We start from the raw sequence: 7,378 nt of genomic DNA on the forward strand, positions 1-7,378 counted from the left end.
TTGTAATAAAAGTTACTTTGATATATGTTGTTTTTCTTTTTCGTGAATTTAACAAACTGAAACCAAATTTTCTTCTTGTGTTTAAAAATAATAAGTTAACAAAGTTGTAATTGTTCCAACGACTACCCTCAAAGAGTTTACAACTAATTTTTTAAAGCTAATGATTATAACGTTAGTCATGGAAAACCTCGAGAAATAATTTTCTGGACGTTAAGTTTTGACTCATCGAAGCAATTTTATTGACTAAAACCGTCAAACGAATAATTTTACGAATCGATTCGGTACTGTCTATTTTGAAACATATAGAGCACTTAACATTTTTAATTGTGATTTGTTTTTTATGTTATAAATAATTGCATCATGGTTGTTAATGAAATACTCTTACAAATATTGCTGTAGCTGCTGATGATATTTCGAAAATTAGTCCGTTTTTAAGTAGTTTTATTTTCTAAACATAACTACTAAATTTAATATGATTTTTCATGAAAAATAATAAATTGGACTCAGAACCCTTGGTAAATAGAATGACATAACTTGTATTCGAAATAAAATTGGGATCCTCAACTGGAACATTCATATCTGATGAAGCGATAAAATTTTAGACTATAAATATGATTAAGTGCCTAAACTAAAGGCACATTGAAAAATGATGGCAAAACTAATTTGAAAATTTAAAAGGCATTACTTTTAACATATCATTTAAATCAGCTTCAAATGTTAGCCTAGAATTTTTGCACCTATACGTATCCTATAAATTTAACTTGCTAAGATTTATTTTTGTTCAAAATATTACGTTCATGTATTTTTGTTTCTTTACTGTAGCTAAACATAATAAGTATGAATAATATTGTCTGCGAACTTACATAGGCTCAAAACAGATTTTCGCATGGTCTCTTGCCATATTAGTCCATCCCATTTTACGCAACGCTCCCAAACGTACTACAGTTTCATTCCTCAGATAAAGTGGATTTATTTTTGGACAGTTTGGATTACATGTGTGATCTATTTGGCTTGTTGATCCATCGTATAGCGTCTACCAGCTGATCCTTATTGAGTCTGAAATGAAACTTGCAATAACATATCGAAGGATTTACTGAATAATAACATTGATCTAAATGATATTGATTTTAAAAAAAAATTCTTTTCTGGTTCATAATCAAAAATATAAAATAAATTTTTTACCGTTGATTGTAGTGTTTTTCCATTGTTCAGTCGTGTGCAGGATACATTGTTCTGCATTTCCAGATTTGATGTTTTATAAAACGATACAGTTTACAAACTCCATCTTCTGCCAGGGAACTGCAGGGAACATATATTGGTCTCTTGGAAACCTCTGGTTGTTCGATGTTGGACTTCTTTCTCATCTAAAATTTAAAAAATATATATATCGTAATTATATAAGAAGGATTTTTATCTGCTTATCAAACACGTCCGTCACCAAGTGCAATTCGAATAAGTTAATTGTGCTAGGTTAAATTCAAAATTAATGGTTTACCACAAGGTCAAATAAAAGTGGGTTCACTAAATTAAATCAGTTAGGTATAACCATTTTATTTTTTGCGAGAATCAACATTATTTTTGGGTAAGGTTTAAAATTTATGAGCTCTATATTGAAATTTGGTAGCAAATATTTTTCGCCATTACCACTGTCCTGTAACCTATAAATCATCTATTTGTGCATTGATGATAGTTTGATTGATTCTAATATTAAATTCGAGCTAGGAAAGTTAATTCTTTTGTTAGCATACAGAATATTAGCAATGCACTTTTACTCGTTTTTTCAAAAACGCTTACTGAGCTACGAAGCGCCTCATGAAGTAAAACCATCACGGGTGCCGTGGCGACGAATGTGTAAAAAAAATTTTAAGCAAGACATTGAAGAAAAAATACTTACCTGGTTATTCTTTTAGAGTGATCAATTTTCACTTTACTGGCGCTGAAGGAGGAGGATGTAAAGTGATGTTGGTGGCCACTATTTACATCGGCAGCACATATGTTAATTTCCAAATGGAATCGCAAGTGTTCAAGCGACACCCGGATGGTGTGCACATCATCAACCTGGGTCACACGTGGGAGAAGCTGCTCCTTGGCTGCCCGGTGCATCGCCAGCATAGAGTAGCCCGGAGAGGTGTTCGCCATCTCGTCGCATCCATTCAGACAGCATGCGCTGCTGAAGTTCACCAATCAAATCCAGCCGGCCACTTTCAAAATCAAACACCAGCCCGTCATCGGAGGTTCGTACACCAACACTTGCTGCAACACCGATTCACTGCTGAAGTTCGTCAACATTGTGCAACACCAAGGCTCCGCACTTGATCGGTCTGATGCGGTGGCTGTGGGCCCGCGAAGTGCTGCGTCTGTGCGGAACGATCACCCAAGACCGATGGGACGTCAAGCCGGATCTATTCTTCTACCGTGATCCGGAGAAGGCCGAAAAGGAACAGGCTGCCCTGGAGACCGCTCCGACCGTCAAGGATCTGAAACCGCAGGAACCGTGTACTGGAGGACACCACCACTTGGGCCGGTGAGGAGGCTGTCGTTGCTCCGCTGTGATTGCCACCGACGATTGGAACAAGGATCCTTCCCGTTTCTTTTTCATCAAGCTGTTAAAATTGGATACATTGAAAATTGTATACATTAGACAAAAGTGAATCATGAAAACATCGGACATTTAAATAAAACTCGTACGTACCTTATTTTTGCTAGAATATGCTTGAAAACAAAACAAACTAGCACTTCACTTTTCTTGGATTTTGACGTTTCCATTATGAATGTATTGGTGTGATTCACTTCGCTCAGGATATGGATTCTCACAAATATCAGCATAAATCGACCAGCAAAAATGATATTGACCTAATTTTAGGTTTTAAAAGCAAAAACTTACATCTTGAAAGATTTAAATGTAGATCTTTTGAATACACATTGCTCATGCTCAAGTCGCTGAGTGATTTAGAGTTTAACTGATGTAAAATTAAATCATTCCTCGATTAGATCAAAATAATATTAAGTCTCGAAGCGTTCCTGTCTCGTTTAATTTTATAAATTTTTTGGTGTGTAGGTCCCAGAAACAAGGCGGCTCGTGGATGCTGTCGGTTCCGTGGGCTTCCAATTATTTGGATTTGAACATAATGGCAAACAAACTTGTGAATTGAATTTAATCATTTCGATTTGAATTTGGCTGCAATCGTTGGCGGCCGGTCGGTGGTGCATTTTTGGATGCAGCAGCATCACACCGTTAGCTTTTCTGTGGATGCAACAATGCGCCGCGCCGTACGGGACAGCAATTTGTGGTACATGTCCGATGTAGGACTAATTTCAGTCGGTTCGAGGAAGTTTGTTAGTCGACCGCTCTGCTGAGGTTGATATTCATCGGATTCAAGATTTTAGGAAATATGAATTTGATATCAAACTTTTGTACTTGTTCTATGTTCGTTAATAATTCTCTGAAAAATATAGCTGAAAATAATTGATTTTTGTTATCAATAATTATGGATTTGGGAAAAATGATCTAGATCAAACAAATTTTCGGTAAGTCTATCGTTCATGTGAACAGTTGAACGTTAAAACGGAAGCTGTTATTTAGTTAGATTGTTATTTTCAAAGACTGATAGGTACTATTTGAACCTCAGTCTCTGAAAAAGTTGATGAAATTTAAGCGAGTCAATCATCCGTCATGAGCGGCAGTTTCTAGTTCCCAACCGTAGTTCTTTAGCTACTATGGGTCGACTTCTTGCATATCACAATAAGGATGGCAGACCGATCTTATAAGTTTTGTAGATTAGCCCAAAAAAAATGACCTGTGTAAAATTTCAGCTCAATCGGACTTGATTTAGGGGTGCCTCAAAGCGCTCAAATTTTCGTGTTTTTGACCCTCAAAACCCACTATAGGTCCGCAAAGGAAATAGAAACAAACAAATGCATAAAACAATATCCTCCCACCATTAAAGCATCGCTTAATAACAGTTTTGGATGGAGACAAATGTTAGAGGCTCAAGATGGAGTTCAGAGGGTAGAAAGTATGGTACGTGGAACCACCGCGAGTTGTCCCATTTTTCCATGGATCCAGAGTCTAGAGCATAGGTCGGCAACCTGCGGCTCGCGAGCCGCATGCGTCTCTTCGGATATAAAGCTGCGGCTCTTTTGCTAACTGCGCAAATATTATTTACAGTTTTGAATAAATATTTAAAAAATCTGCTAAACCGATAATTGAGTCTTTTGAACTGGCACACGGATTTTCAGACAATTGTAAAATTGCATTCACTGTAGGAAACGGCGGGAAGGATCAAATGGCAAAAACGCATTATTTTGCTTTTCACTGTTTTTGAAGCATCAGCATAGATATCTATATATATTTTATTTATTTCTTAAACATGTGTAGCTGTAGCTAATAGGGAAATCACAGTTTATCAGTAACAAAAAAAAAAGTAGTTCTTAAATAGCCTCTGTTTTGTTATCAAACAACACAACCCTCATCAAATTTCATATTTTAAGCACTCGCAATCACTTTTTTGCCCTCTATGAAAATTGATCAGTTGAGATTTTCAAAACCGTATTAGAATTATTCAACCATTTTGAAAAATATTTACAACTTTAACGCGTAACAACATAAATATTGAATAAATCACCCCAATCCTATAGTATTTATTTGTACTGAAAATGATAATTTTAATGCATCTGAATAGATACCTCGTTAGCATTCCAGATTACTCGGTTATGACCAGGCTTGTCCGAATTTTTATCATAAGATTACTTTAATTCCTTCATAGAAAGTATTTCGATCAAACGAATGGTTTTTGAGATACACGCATTCTGTCCCCTTTCTAAAAATACTAAGCTTTAGTTGTGTTGTCTTTAAAAGGAGCACAATTAGTCTAAGTGATTTATTTAACACTAAACGTACCGAAGGCGGTCAAATGACGGTTTTTGAACTTTAAACGATGATTACGCCTTATATAATTGTTTTTTCGCAAATTTAACGACAGGACTATTTTTGTTTTTGAAATGCAAGTATTTTTGCGTTTTTAAATTTTTTTTAAGTGTTACGGTTTTCGAATAACGTATGTGGTATACCTATTCATACCGCGAGCGGTCAAATGACGGCAAACACCGTTTTCGCTAAAACTCCCTTGTTTCTCAACCGATGTCTACCAAATTTATAGTTTTGAAAAGCTTATAATTCGACTCAAATATGTTTCTCAGACAAGTTTCAGCTACAATCAATAACTTTAAAGTTATTTACAGTACAAGAAAATTTTTATGAAAAATCATGCTTCAGGGAAAAGGTTGTAAATCAGTTATTAAGTGCTCGAAAAAAATTTCACTTAGTGCCTGAGAAAGCTGAAGTTAGAAGCTATATGTTGCACATATGGAAAAAAATTTTAAAAATTTTCTAAGATCATGGCCACAAAAAATGTAAAAAAGTTGTGTAAAACCCGTACTTTTCAATCAATCAACCGCCAAAGCTGTTCTCGTAACAGTAGAAAATTTTGAAAAAGTGAATTGAAAAGTAGACGTAATTTGTCACATTTTGGCATCTTTAGATTTTTTGAAATACGAAGTACATAATTTATGACGACTTTTCAAAGGTAGCTGTTTTTCGAACTTTTTATCAATTTGGATTTTCTAAGACAATTCCTACACCTAAGCTCAGCTTTGCACTGGATTTTGAGTACGTTAACGTAAGGTTTAGGCAATAAAACTATATGCAAAAGAAAGCTTATTTCATACCGGTTCTAGTGGTGTAACTGCATTGGCGGTGCAATGCTTGGCAAAAATATGATAAATAAAACACTGAACTAGTTTCTGAATTTTGAGAAGTCAGCACAAATTCTTGCTTGGCAGACGGGCGCAGTGGGTGGTAATATCTCAAAGCTATTTTGCACACGAAGACGGATGAAAAGAAACGAAAAAACAAACAAGCATTAGCTCAAATTTTCTAGTTTTACTTTCAGAAATATATTTATTATATTTTTGTAAAGCATTGCACCGCCAATGCAGTTACATCACTAGAACCGGCATGAAATTTGCTTTCTTTTGCATATAGTTTTATTGCCTAAACCTTACGTTAACGTACTCAAAATCCAGTGCAAAGCTGAATTTGGGTGTAGGGATTGTCTCAGAAAATCCAGATTCATAAAAAGTTCGCAAAACAACTACCTTTGAAAAGCCGTCAAAAATTATGTATTTAGTATTTTAAAAATCTAAAGATGCCAAAATGTGACAAATTACGTCTACTTTCCAATTCACTTTTTCAAAATTTTCTACTGTAACAGGAACAGCTTTGGCAGTTGATTGATTGAAAAGTACGAGTTTTACACAACTTTTTTACATTTTTTGTGGCCATGATCTTAAAAAATTTTAAAAAAAAATTTCCATATGTGCAACATATAGCTTTTAACTTCAGCTTTCTCAGGCACTGAGTGAAATTTTTTTCGAGCACTTAATAACTGATTTACAACCTTTGTCCTGAAGCATGTTTTTTCATAATTTTTTTTTGTTTTGTAAATAACTTTAAAGTTATTGATTGTAGCTGAAAATTGTCTGAGAAACATATTTGAGTCGAATTATAAGCTTTTCAAAACTATAAATTTGGTAGAAATCGGTTGAGAAACAAGGGAGTTTTAGCGAAAACGGTGTTTGCCGTCATTTGACCGCTCGCGGTATGAATAGGTATATACAAAGTGTCGGTATGTTTAGTGTTAATACGATCTTTCATAGGTATCATGGAGACGACAAACAGCGCGAGTGGCTGAACGCTTGGCGGGAGGAACCGTTTATTCCAATAGATTCACGATACAGTAGTGGTTCAAAGTTTTTTTTTAAATGCAGGATTCGATTCTCCAATATTCAAGGACCTAACTTGAAAATTAGATTTTTTATTCTTAACTTAAAACAACTAAAAAAAGGCTTTATATCTTTAAAAGTTTATAAAAATCTATATTTTACAGTTTGAAAATGATAAACATCCTCAATATCATGGGCTAATGACACATTCCACTGTGTCGTGAAATCGCTTTCCCGGACTATTCTGGACTATTATTATTCTGGAAGTTAATCAACATACTCGAAAATGAAAAATAGTAGCATATATGGTCGCAAATCGAATTTCCCTCAAAACGAATGTAATTTGATCATTAGAAAAAATTATGCTGTTTGTGTTGTAATCGATTGTTTTTATGAAATTAATTCACGCTAGAATTGACCATTTTTGACTTCAGTACCACTTTGATTTCTAGTTCTCTCTGTGGAAATAGGATATAAGTGTTTTCAAATAAGTTGTGGAGAAAACCATTACCTACAATTTGATGTGCGTAGCTTCTTGATTAAACAACAGCGAACAAACTTATTCCACTTTAAAGTTGTAACCAGAATTCACTCA

General features: G+C 34.7%; 1 pseudogene; it reads left to right on the top strand.

Annotated features, from left to right (window-relative positions):
* Positions 1-2,677, top strand: part of LOC129741418 (40S ribosomal protein SA-like) — a 24,655-nt pseudogene extending 21,978 nt beyond the window's left edge.
* The last annotated feature ends 4,701 nt before the right edge of the window (positions 2,678-7,378 follow it).

The sequence above is a fragment of the Uranotaenia lowii genome, chromosome 2 (genome assembly GCF_029784155.1).
Source record: "Uranotaenia lowii strain MFRU-FL chromosome 2, ASM2978415v1, whole genome shotgun sequence".
Lineage (NCBI taxonomy): Eukaryota > Metazoa > Arthropoda > Insecta > Diptera > Culicidae > Uranotaenia > Uranotaenia lowii.